We start from the raw sequence: 13795 nt of genomic DNA on the forward strand, positions 1-13795 counted from the left end.
CCAACCTCCAATTTAGCAAGATCCTTCACCAGGCAATGAAAGAAGCGAAGGCCACAACATCGGCCCCTCCCCCTCCATCAGCTCTAGCATTTCTGATACCCCAAAGGGCGACACTGTGGCACAGTGGTTAGCACTGCTGTCTCATAGTTCCAAGGTCCTGGGTTCAATTCCGGCCTCAGATGACTGTGGAGTTTAAACTTTCTCCCTGTGTCTGAGTAGGTTTCCTCCGGGTGCTCTGGTTTCATCCTCCAGTACAAAGATGTGCAGGAGTGACCATGCCAAATTGCCCCTTTGTGTCCAAAAGGTCAGGTCGGGTTACGGGATAGGGTGGAGGCCTGGGCTTAAGTAGGGTGTTCTTTCCATGGGTCGGTGCAGGCTCGATGGGTCAAATGGCCTCCTTCTGCACTGTAAATTCGATTAGGTCCAGTCTGATCCCCCCCCCCCCCCCAATGTTGGACAACGCCCCGAACACTGCTTCTCAGTACCTCTCCAGCTACTCACAACCCCAGAACGTGTGTGTTTGATTTCCCTGGCCCTCGCCCGCACTCTCACTCGTCGGCCACCCTTCGAACAACCCACTCATCCTTGCCCGAGTCATATGCACCCTATGCATGACCTTGAACTGAATCAAGCTCATCTGCACACAAGGGGAGATTGAATTCACGCTGTGCATCGCCTCACACCACAGATCCCAGTCTATTCCCAGGCCCAACTCCTCCCACTTGCACTTATCCTCATCACTTGCGCTCCCCCAACCACCCATATATATATATATATACCCACATCTAACCTCTCGCAACTCGTCCGGGAGCAGCAATTGCTCCAATAAGGTAACTCCCGGCAACCTGGGAAACGCCCTACAAATCTTTCTTGCCAAGTCCCAGACCTGCATTTACCTAAATTCACTCCCCCTCGGCAATTCAAACCTCTCCCGCAATTTGTACAATCCCGCAAACTGCCCTTCCAGATACAAGTCCCTCACCCTCTCCAGTTCTGACCCCTCCACTTCCCGTACGTCCCATCATCTACCCTGGCTTAAACCTATGGGTCCCCCACTGTGGCGTCCACACCAATAACCCTTCCAATTTAAAATGCCTCCTCAGCTGATTCCACTCTGACTGTCCACTGTACCACCAGGCTCCCCATATATTTCCCCGGAGCTAACGGCAGTGGAGCCGTCACCATGGCCCTCAAGCTTGATCCCATACAGGAGTCCTCCTCCATCCTAACCCGCTTTGCCCACCATCACCTCACCTTCTCCACGTTCCCTGGCCAATAATAGTGTAGCAGATTCGGGATCGCCAAACCTACTTTCTGCCTCTATAGCAGGGCTCTCTTTGCCCTCAGCATCATCCCCGCCCATGCAAACTCTGAGATCACTGTCTCCAATTTCCAGAAGAAGGCCTTTGGGAGAAAGATTGAGAGGGTGTGGGAAACAAACAGGAACCTTGACAGCACATTCATTTTTACAACCTGCGCCCTCCCTGCTAATGTCAGGTGCAATGTATCCCACCTCTTAAAGTCCCCCTTAACCTCCTCCATTAATGTTGTCAAGTGTTCAACAATGAAATGGGACTTCCGGTGGCAGCCATGGAGTGAATGCTCGCACGTTTGGCAGCTCCCGCACAAGGAATTTTTTCAGTCCTTTTCCCAGGTTGCTGGCTGAGTGTTTTGAAGGAAAAGGTTGCAGGAGTGCTGGAGGAAGACTATACTCAACTGGTGAATGGATTCGTGGACCAGAAGTGGGTTTAGAAGAAAGGAACTGCAAGAGCAGGAAACTCTTCATGCGATACAGGGAAACATGGTGGAGAACAAGGCGTCGACCTTACCAGCCCAATGGTCGAAAGAGCAGTTGGTGGACTTTCTGAACGAAAAGTTCAGTCAACAGTGTAGGGAGGCTCAGGAGGACCTGGTGAAGGTGGTAGACCCGCTGAAAGTGGGGATTGACTGTGTGGAGCTGAGGCTGGAGACCCAGAGCCAGAGCCATGTGATCCAAAAAGTGGAGGAGGTGGTGGGAGAGTATGAGGAGCAGCTTACCTCATTAGCGGCCGAGATTGTGATGATGCGGGAGACTCAGAAGCGGCTTAAGGAGAAGGTGGAGGATTTGGAGAACCGTTCCCGAAGACAAAATTTGAGAATTGTGGGGATGCCAGAGGGCATCGAGGGAGAGGATGCAGGCTCTTGTGTAGCCAAACTGCTGGTGAAGCTGTTGGGGGAGGGGGCCTTTGATAGGCCCCTGGAGGTTGATTGGGCACATAAGGCTCTGATGAGTAACCCACAGGCGAACGAGCCGCCGAGGGCGATGGTGGTGAGGTTACATATATTATTATAATCTTTATTGTCACAAGTCACGTCAATTCCTGGATAAGGAGAAGGTCTTGATGTGGGGAAGGCAGATGAGATGTACCTGGGAGGGTAATGACCGCCGGGTAAACCAGGACTGGGGTGCGGAACTGCCCTCTTTGAGAAGGGGTGAAGTTCGAGATGCTGTACCTGGCCTGCCTCTGGGTGACCCACAATGGTCAGGCGTGTTATTTTGGAGCACCAGAGGGGGAGATGGAGATTGTGAGAGACAATGGATTGGCAGGAGAAGGAGGGCATTGAACTTTGGAGGAGGTGTGAGGGGATGTTGGTTCTCTCTGCCCCCCTTCTTTGTTTTTGTTTTTATTGCTTTGTTTCTTTTGGGGGGATAGTCAGAGGAGAACCTCTTTTCACTCGGGGGTCGTTTTTCTTGTGTTGTTTGGTGGGATGTTAGAGGATCGTGTGGGGTGAGTGCACCTTTTTTCTTATTATTGTTTGCACCATGGAAGTGCGCGAGCAGGGTAGAGGGGAATTAGTTGGGGGATAGGATATGTGGCACCATAGACTGGGGCTGCCAGACTAGCTGGGCGAGCTAGTTCAGGGAGCGCCGTGGGGGATGAGCAGGTGGTCAGAGTGCGAGAAGGGGTTGGGATTGTTATTTTGCTTTGGGGGGGGAAGGCAACCGCAGACGGGGGTGGGGCTGTTGAAGAGCGATAAGAGGTCGGTGATGGTGGGCATCTGAGGGCGGGCCTGGAGACTTGCGGGCTGGGGGTTTGCCCAAGAGAGGCTATGGGGGCGGCAGTGAGGTGTCCCCCGACCAGGCTGATCGCTTGGAATGTGAGAGGACTAAAAGGACCGGTCAAACAGTTGCTTGTGTCCGCATACCTGAGGGGTTTAAAGGCGAATGTGGCATTTTTACAAGAAATACACTTGAAAATCGGGGATCAGACTAGGCTAAGGAAAGGGTGGGTAGGCCAGGTCTTCCACTCAGGATTAGATATGAAGACGCATGGGGTGACGGTGCTGATAAATAAGCGGGTATTGTTTGTGGTGGGGAATATAGTAGCAGATTCGGGGAGAAGGTTTGTGATGGTGAGTGGGAAGCTGGAGGGAATGCCAGTGGTCTTGGTGAATGTTTATGCCCCAAATTGGGATGATGTTGAATTCATGAGGTGGGTGCTGGAGAAGATCCTGGAATTGGACTCGCACCGGCTGATAAGAGAGGGGAATTTTAATATGGTTATTGAGCCGGAATTGGACCGGCCGAGTCCGCAGTCGGGGAGGGTATCGGCGGTGGAGAGGGAGCTAAAAGGGTTTATGGAGCGCATGAGGGGAGTGGACCCGTGGAGGTTTGGGAGGCCGAGAGCGAACAAATTTTCATGCTTCTCCCATGTGCACAGAGTGTACTAGCAGATCGATTATTCATGATGGATAAGACTCTGTTGGCGGGGGTGGTCGGCTCGGAGTATTCGGCGATTGTGGTCTTGGACCATGTGCCAGATTGGGTGGACCAGGGGAGGGCCCAGTGCTCACAGTGGATTTTAGATGTGGGGTTGTTAGCGGATGAGGTGGTGTGTGAGCGAGTGAGGGTCGCTATTCGGAAGTATGTGGAGTTCAATGATACGGGTGAGGTTTCGGCCACCATGCTGTGGGTGGCGCTTAAGGCAGTGGTGAGGGCGGAGTATATATCGATACGGGCACATAGGGACAAGACAGAGTGGGCAGATTTGGTTAGGCTGGTGGATGAGAACCTGCAGGTTGATAGGAGATATTCGGAGGCCCCTGGGGCTGGGTTGTTGAAAGAGCGGCAGATGCTCCAGGTGGAGTTCGGCCTGGTATCTACGGGTACGGCAGTGGGGCAGTTGGGAAGGCCAGGGGGGCGGTCTCTGAGTGTGGGGAGAAGGCAAGCAGGATGTTGGCTCACCAACTGAGGAAGCAGGAGATGGTGAGGGAGATTGGAAAGGTGAAGGATAGGAGGGGAAAAGAGGTCTTAGACTCAGTGGGGGTCAATGGGTTTTTCAAGGATTTTGATAAGAGGTTTTAGGAATTGGAGCCCCTGGCGGGGGGTGGTGGGAGGGAATGAGGTGCTTTCTGGATGGGTTGGAGTTCCCAAAGTGGAGGAGGACCTGGTAGAGGGGTTGGAAGTACCCATTGGACTGGTGAAGGTGATGGACGGTATGGGGCGACGAAGGCAGGGAAGGCCCCGAGCCCAGATGGCTTCCTGGTGGAATTCTATAAAAAGGTTTTGGGAGACCTGGGGCCCCTGCCGGTGAGAACATTTAATGAGGCGAGGGAGAAGGGTGAGCTCCCCCCCCCCCCCACCCCCACGATATCGCAGGCCTCGATATCCTTAATTTTAAAGAAGGATAAGGACCAGGAGCAGTGTGGGTCCTACCAACCGATATCACTGCTGAATGTAGATGCCAAGTGGTTGGCAAAGATCCTGGCTTCGCGGATTGTGCCGTGGGTGATAAGGGAAGACCAGACAGGGTTTGTAAAGGGGAGGCATCTGTCGGCCAATGTTAGATGTTTGATGAATGTTATAATGATGCCCTCAGAGGGACAGAATGTGGAGTTGGCGGTCGCTATGGACACAGAGAAGGCCTTTGATCGGGTAGAATGGGAATATTTGTGTGAGGTACTGGGGTGCTTCGGGTTCGTGCATGGGTTTGTGAATTGGGTCCGATTGTTGTATCAGGCGCCGGCAGTGAATGTAAGGACGGACCAGGTGAGTTCGGGGTATTTCAGGCTGCACCTTGAGACGAGGCAGGGATGCCCACTCTTCCAATTGCTTTTTGTCTTGGCGATAGAGCGTCAAGAGGTTGGCGGGGGATAGTGTGGGGGAGGTGGAGCACGATCTGTTGCTTTACATATCATGGACATTTCGGAGGAATTTGGCCGGTTCTCTGAGTATAAGTTAAACCTGAGGAAGCGTGAGGTATGGATGGTTGGGGAAGCAGGGGGGAGCGCAGGTGGTGAGGATTAAGGAGAAATCTGGCTTTAGATCTGTATGACTTCCTCCGATTGGAAAAGAACAAAGAACAAGAACAAATCCGAATTGAAGGGATCAGCGGAGGGCTTTGAGACACGATGGGGACTGTTCATTACCATGTTTGAGGAATTGTTCATTGTGGGGGGGGGGGGGGGGGGGGGGGGGGGGGGGGGTGGGGGGGAGAGGAGGTGAAAAGAGGGAAAAACTTGCACAAAGTGTGAACTGTGAGGTGTGGAGAATGTCTTCTGCTTTATTTATTTGTTTGTACTTTTGAATATGTTTGGAATAAAATACAATGTTTATTACCAGGCATGAATGACATTGGTTATGTGGAGGGGCTACAGACACTGTGACTGTTCTCCTTGGAGCACAGGTTAATGGGAGATCTAATAGGGGTGTTGAAAATTCTGATGGGTTTGAATAGATCAATTTAAGACTGTTTCCACTGGCAGGAGATCAGTAACAAGAGGATACAGTTTTAAGATACTTAGAGATTTCTGAAATTCTAGCTTGAATGTAAACTTTTACATTTGGTGTGGAAGCCTTTTGTCTTAGGGGGCAAGAGAGGAGGCCATAAATGGGACTGAAATTCTCTTGGGGTAGCAGACCAGCTGCCTTTTATACACCTTTCCTGATATCCATTTTCACTGGAGTTGAAGCAGGGATCCAGTGTCGCTAATTTTGTGGCACCTCTAAAGTTGAGTTTCAGTCCCTAGGAGGGGAGACAACCCACTTTATGACCTGATCATAAAGAATCAGAGCTCTCCTGTCTACAATCATTTTCCCTGTCATTCAACCTTTAAATATTTAATTTCACTTAACCTTTTCAATGTTTTGCACTCAAAAAAAAAAAGTCCATTTAGGCCTCAGGTTAGCAGCTGTTATCTATTTTCAGATTTGTAAGTAAATAGATTCACATAATTTTTATTCCACAAGCTTCATTAGTTTCCTGAAGCAGTGTCATGTTAGAATTGAAAATGACTGCAGTTACTTTGTAGTGTATTTGCAGTAAAATTAGGTTACAGTCCAGTAACTAATTTCATTATGTCTTTTATCAAACAAAGAAATCAATCTTTATGTAACATAAATTGTGTTATCAAGGTATTGAACTGAACATCAGAAATCTATTCCAATAGAGCACTTATTAGCTGAGGATCCAATTAATTTATTAGACGTTTAATTCAGCCAAATTTAAAACCGGATATAAAAATGGAAGATGGTGGAAGTATTATATTACATAAAGTTTGTGGTACCAAAATAGCTCATTAGGCGCAGTTGGTCTGTGATGGTTTGTATGGCCCACATAAGGCTTCGTCTAATTGTATCTGAATATCCTATTATTTTCTCCCTCATGTACTTACCTAGCCTCTCGTCAAATCAATTTACCTTGATTATCAATGTGATAGCAAGTTCCACATTCTAATCATTCTCTTGGTTAAGAACCTTAAAATAAAACGTACTGAATCATTTATTGGAATTATTTGTAACTATCTTATATTTATGGTTCCTAATTTTTGAGTCTCCCCATAAGTAAAGATACCCTTTCTATGTCTACCTAGCAAACTTCATAGTTTAAGACCTCCATTAGGTTAACCCTTACCCTTCCGTCCTTTTTTCCAGAGAAATTATTTCCAGTCTGTTTAGTCTTTCTTGATATAACCTCTCAAAGTTCTGGTTGCGTCCTTTTTACACCTTCTCAAATGTGCCTGTTTTCTTTTTGAAACATGGGGTTTAAAACTGTCTACAGTACTCTTAAGGACAGAACTTTCCAATCTGGAGACTGAGCCTGGTGTGATGTCCGTTGGGTGTCAGTGAAGGTGAGGTTGAAGGTCCTGATGTCATTTTTAAAAGTCACCTGGACAGATGTTGACACACTGCAGGCCAGGAGCTCCACATTATTCATCCAGAGTCATAGATGATCATAGAATTTACAGTGCCGAAGAAGGCTATTTGGCCCATCGAGTCTGCACTGGCTCTTGGAAAGAGTACCCTACTTAAGCCCACACCTCAACCCTATTCCCATAACCCAGCAACCCAACCTAACCTTTTAGACACTAAGGGGTGATTTAGCATAGCCAATCCACCTAACCTGCATATCTTTGGACTGGGAGGAAACCAGAGCACCCGGAGGAAAACCACACAGCTTCGGGGCAGCACAGTGGTACAGTGGTTAGCACTGCTACCTCATGGCACTGAGGACCCGGGTTAGATCCTGGCTCCGGGTCACTGTCCGTGTGGAGTTTGCACATTCTCCCAGTGTCTGCTTGGGTCTCACTCCCACAACCCAAAAAAGATATGTAGGGTAGGTGAGTTGACCATGCTGAATTACCCCTTAATTGGAAAAATTGAATTGGGTACTCTAAATTTATGTTTTTTTAAAAATTCACCCAGAGTCATTGTGGCCATAGCTCATAATGATGGAGCTCACAAATGTGAGCAGTTATATCCTGGAATATACAAGCACGCCTCTGGCATTGCTTTTTGCTCACCTCTAGATAAGAGCACTGCCAGTACTGCACCCATGATTGAGCCAATGTTCACAGTTGTAGTGTTCTATTTTTGCCACCCTCTTGACCTTATAGGAGCCCCATTGCCTCTTGCTGCTCAGGCCCTTTCTCCTCATAACCATGTGCCAAACAGCGATTGGCCCTCCTCCTCATTTGGACGAGAGCCATTACCTAGGCACGGTTGCTTGTAGGCTGTATCATTGACACCTCAATGGATGTGTGAATAAATTGAAATGATACATTAAGTGAGAATGATCTTTACAGGTTTCTCTGCATCTCAAAGCCAGCAGGCAAATGTCATGTCTTTCCCCTGGCCTCTGTTTAGACATGGCATCCCATCCAACCCCTGTCAGGTAAAAGACATGCTGAATGACCTGAGATGGGTGTTCCTCCCATTCATACAAGAATGGTAGCGAGACATTGCTCTTTGACTGGGCTGATGGGCACAATACTTTTCCGCTTTCCTCCACTGCCCTCCAGCACTACCCTGGAGACTCCAAAGACCATTGCCTTGGCAGGCACAGAAAGAGTAACTGCATGATCCTTTGTCAGCCATGACCATTCATCCAGGAGGATAGAGGTTTGGATTTGCGAGTTAGCTGCCCTCAACTGGCTGTGTCTCTTCAAGACATCCTCCTCCCCTCCCTCCATTCAGCCCTGCCTCTGACTGCAGCTGATGGCAAATGGCAGAGAATGAACAGCTCCACACCTTGCTAGGATCTCAATGTTATGAGACCCCTGAGTCTGGAACAAACCTGCTGCAATGTGGGTTTCACCATGGAGAAGCAAACACAACTGAGCATCTTTGACACCCAATTACTTCATAATTATTAGGGTGTCCACTTAGCCACTGGTGCTGACCTTAAACTCCATTCAGCTCAAGGCATTTCACTGACTGACTAACTGCGTGGTCAAAATCAGTTTTTAAAAATGGTGTGCATCACCTTTCAAACTTACTCCACCACCTTCTACCGTCCCCTGTCACCCACCAACTTCACCCATCACCATAGACCCACCCAATAGAACCGTTCCTCTCCCCTGTCACCCTTGAACCTTCCCTCATTACTCTGGACCCCATCATGATCCACTTCCACATGCCTTTCCTCCTGTCAGAGCTGACACCTGTTGCTATCCCCCATGTCACTGGATTAGTATTACAGCAACCTAGGGCAATGCCCTGGGGAGTCTGGTTTGAATCCCACCATGACAGATGAAGGAAGGATGTCTGCCACCCTTACCTGGTCTGGCCAACATGTGACTCCAGACCCAGACCAATGTGATTGACTCTTAAATGTCCTTTGAAATGGCCTTGCAAACCACTCAGTTCAAGGCAATCAGGGATAGGCAATAAATACTGGCCCAGCCAGTGACACCCACATCCCCTGAATGAATTGAAAAATATTCCCACCCTGGCTCTGCTCTCTCCTGTTATCCGCGCTACCTGTCTTTGTCCCCTCTGTGATTCACCCTTTGAAAACTCGATCTGCCAATCTACCGCAAACCACCCCCCCCCCCCCCCCCCCCCCCGCCTGTGACTGTTCCCTTCTCTTAGCAGTACCCTGAGTACTTAATTTGGAGGGGAACATAATTCCGACAAGAAGGCCTTTTAAAGCACGGCGGCGCAGTGGTTAGCACTGCTGCCTCATGCGCCGAGGTCCCGGGTTCGATCCCGGCCCCGGGTCACTGTCCGTGTGGAGTTTGCACATTCTCCCCATGTCTGCATGGGTCTCACCCTCACAACCCAAAGATGTGTAGGGTAGGTAGAGTGACCATGCTAAATTGCCCCTTAATTAGAAAAAAAGAACTTTCAATTAAAAAAGAGAATGAACAGTTCAACAACTCTCATTTCTGCTTCCCTACAGATCAGATACATCAACTGAATTGATGGCACTGACCCATCATTAGCAAGGATCAGCTGCACCACTGAGGTATAGTCATCCAAACTCATGTCACCAAATACACATGGGCTACTTAAATTCTACAATGAACAAGAGGAGAGCAGTCATCCCCTTAAGCCTCCACTGCCATTCAATTAGATCATGTATGATCTACATCCAGTGGCGGCCATGGTGTGAATGGTCGCACACTTGGTGGCTCCCGCTCGTGGTGGAATTGCGTACCTTTTCTCCGGCTAACGGGTGGATCTTTTAATTTTAAAAGGTGCAGAAGGGGTGGTAGGAGAGAGTGTCCCACCGGTGGATGGATTTGTGTACCAGAAGTGGCCGAAAAAGAAGGGAACAGTTGGTGATAGCTGGAGTGGTGCCTATGACACAGGAGAAGATGGCGTAGGGTCAGGGCTCGGCCCTACCCTCTCAGTGGTTGACGGAGCAGCTGGTGGGCTTCCTTAATGAGAAGTTCATCCAGCAGAGGAAGAAGAACTTGGAGGACCTGGCTACAGTGGTGTGCCCAATAAAGGCGGGGATCGACCGCATGGCGATGAGGCTGAAGCCCAGAGCCAGATAATCCAGAAGGTGGAGGAGACTGTGGGGGAGCATGAGGAGCAGCTTGCCTCGATGGCAGTGGAGATGGGGCTGATGCAGGGTCAACAGAGGCGGCTGCAGGAGAAAGTGGAGGACCTGGAGAATCGGTGTCGCAGGCAAAATTTGAGGCTCATGGGACTGCCGGAGGGCAGTGAGGGAGTGGACGCCGGCGTATACATTGCTCGAATGTTCGAGAAACTGCTGGGAGAGGGGGCATTTGGAAGTGGACTGGGCGCACAGGGCACTGATAAGGAAGCCGCAGGGGAACGAGCCGCCGAGGGCGATAGAGATGCGCCTGCACCGGTTCTTGGACAAGGAACGGATCCTGAGGTGGGCCAGGCAGACAAGGCGCTGTACCTGGGAGGGCAGCGAGCTGGGGGTACACCAGGGCCTGGGTGTGGAGTTGGCTAAAAGAAGAGCGGGCTTCGATAAAGTGAAGGTGGCCCTCTATAAGAATAGGGTGAAGTTTGGCATGTTGTACACGGCACGCTGTTGGTGACCTATAAGGGACGGGAGCTATATTTTGGGACGCCTGAGGAGGCAATAGATTTTGCCAGGGACAATGAACTGGAAGCAGAAGGAGGACACTGAACATTGGAGGAGATGTACCTTTTCTGTCCCTTTGGGGTTAGTCTGGGTTATCTTTGTACTGTGTTTGGGGCCATTGCTAGGGGTTTGGTCTTGGTGGGGGATGGTGGTTGCTCTTTCCTTTGTGTTTGGTGGGTGTTGTTAAGTTTGCACCGGGATAATGTTTGAGCGGGGCGGAGGGGAATCAGTGGGGGATAGGATGCTAGGCTCCATGGGCAGAGGGGCTACCAGAATAGCTGGCTGCACTAGTTCATGGAAGCGCAGTGGGGGGTGAGCGGGAGGTTAGTATGTTGATGGGGGTTGGGGTCATTATTTTGTGGCTGGGGGAGGGGGGGAGCTGTTGATAGGGGAGGGGTTTATAAAATGTGATATGGGGAGGGTCGACGACGGTGGGCAACCAAGGGCGGGCCTGAGGAGATGCGGGATGGTGGCTGGCCCAGGAGGGGTTATGGTTGATCGGCAGGGGGTGGGGGGTGCCCCCCGACCAGGCTGATCACATGGAATGTGCGAGGATTGAATGGGCCAGTTAAGAGGGCCCATGTGTTCGCAAATTTTAAAAGTCTAAAGGCAGACGTAGCTCTGTTACAGGAGTCCCATTTGAAGGTGGTGGATCAGACTAGGTTGAGGAAAGGCTGCGTAGGGCAGATATTCCATTCAGGATTAGATTCTTAAACGAGGAGTTTTGCAATTTTGATTAATAAACGGATGGGGTTCGAAGTGGGGAATGTAGTGGCTGACTCTGGGGAGAGGTATGCTTTGGTGAGTGGGAAATTGGAAGGGATGCCGGCGGTGCTGGTGAATATTTATGCTCCGAATTAGGATGATGTGGAGTTTATGAGGCGTATGTTGGGGAAGATTCACGATCTGGACTCGCATCGGCTGATAATGGGAGGGGGTATTTTATGACGGAGTTAGACCCAAGGTTGGAACCGTCGAGGTCGGAAGGGTGTCGGCGGTAGTGAAGGAGCTGAGGGGGTTTATGGAGCACATGGGGTGGTGGATCCTTGGAGGTTTGAGAGGACGAGGGCGAAAAGAAATGTCTTTTTTCTCGCATGTGTCCTCCCAAATTGATTTTTTTGTTTTAGATAGGATGCTGCTGGCGTGGATGGTCAATGTGGAGTCCTCGGCGATAGTGGTGTCAGATCATGCTCCGCATTCGGTGGACTTGTGGGTGAATAAGGGGGGGGGATCAGCGCCTGTAATGGTGGCTACATGTGGGACTTTTGTCAGATGAGGAGGTGTGTGAGCGGGTGAGGGAGGCCATTCGGGGGTATGTGGAGCTGAACGACACAGGGGAGGTCTCGGCGGCCACGGTATGGGAGGCATTGAAGGCAGCAGTGAGGGGAGTTTATCTCGATACGGGCACACAGAGAAGGCGGAGTGGGTGGAGATGCAAAGGCTAGTTGAGGAGATTCTAATAATAATAATCTTTTTATTGTCACAGGTAGGCTGACATAAACACTGCAATGACGTTACTGTGAAAAGCCCCTAGTTGCCACATTCCGGCGCCCGTCCGGGTTCACAGAGGGAGAATTCAGAATTCTCAGCTGGTACGGGAATTGAACCCGCGCTGCTGCCCTTGTTCTGCATTACAAACCAGCTGTCTAGCCCACTGAGCTTTTCTGCAAGTGGGCAGGAGGTACTCGGGAGCCCCAGAGGTGGGGCTGTTGAAGGAGCGGCAGAAGCTGCAGATGGAGTTCGGGTTGTTATTTACGAAGGAGGCGGTTAGGTAGCTGAGGGGGGCGAGAGGGGCAGTTTATCAATATGGTGAGAAGGCGAGCAGGATGCTGGCTTACCAGCTGAGAAAACAGGAGGCAGTGAGGGAGATCGAGAAAGTGAAGGACAGGAGGCGGTTTTGGACCCGATGGGGGTGAATGAGGTGTTTAGGGATTTCTACAGTAGGCTGTATGAGTCGGAACCCCCGGCTGGGGTGGAGGGGATGAAGCGGTTTCTAAAGGGGTTGGAGTTCCCGAGGGTGGAAGAAGAACTGGCTCTCACAAACTTTATAAATTACATCTGGGCGGCGAATATAGCGATGGTCAGGAAATGGGTAGTGGGGGAGGGGGCAGTGTGGGAGCTGATGGAGGCAGCCTCATGCAAGGATACGTGTTTAGGGGCACTGCTAACGGCGCCTTTGCCGTTCTCGCTGACTAGGTACTCCACAAACCCGGTTGTGGTGGCGGCTCTGATGGTGTGGAGACAGTGACGGCAGCACCTGGGGCTGGAGGGGGCATCGGTGTGGGCACTGATATGCGGCAACCACCGATTTGTTCCAGGGGGTCTGGATGGGGCATTTCGGGGCCAGTGGGCGAGGATCAAGCGGTTTGGGCATTTGTTTGTAGACGGGGGCTTTCCGTGTCTGGAAGGGTTAGAGGAGGAGTTTGAGCTGCCCTGTGGGAATGGGTTTCGCTACTTATAGAAGAGGGACTTTATGCGGAGGCAGGTATCGACTTTCCCGCACCTACCAGGGGCTGCAGGATAGTGTTGAAAGTGGGAGTGGGGGAGGAGAAGGTAGCCCGGAGACGGATTTTATTGACATGGAGGGACTTGGAGCCCCCAAAGTCGGGGGGATGGGTCAGTGACATGGCTGGATTTCTCAGGCTTGAGAAGATGAAGTTTGCCCTGAGGGGATCGATGCCAGGGTTTAGGAGCTTGTAGCTGTTTATCAACTTCCTTGGGAAAAATTAAGCTGTCAGCAGTGGGGGTGGGGGGGGGGGGGGGGGGGGAAAGGAGTTAAAAAGGGGAGACATGGGGTTTGGGTAAGATGGGGGAAGGTTTGTGGGGAATTGGGATTGAGGAGTTGTTTATGTAGGCCATGTTGGCTGGGTTTTGCTTTTCGTTTAGTGTGTGGTTGCTTATTTTGTTAAAATTTATAATACAATTGCCTTAATAAAATATTTTTCCAAAAAAAAGATCATGTATAATCT

This window comes from Scyliorhinus torazame, chromosome 8, assembly GCF_047496885.1.
Source record: "Scyliorhinus torazame isolate Kashiwa2021f chromosome 8, sScyTor2.1, whole genome shotgun sequence".
Classification (NCBI taxonomy): Eukaryota; Metazoa; Chordata; class Chondrichthyes; order Carcharhiniformes; family Scyliorhinidae; genus Scyliorhinus; species Scyliorhinus torazame.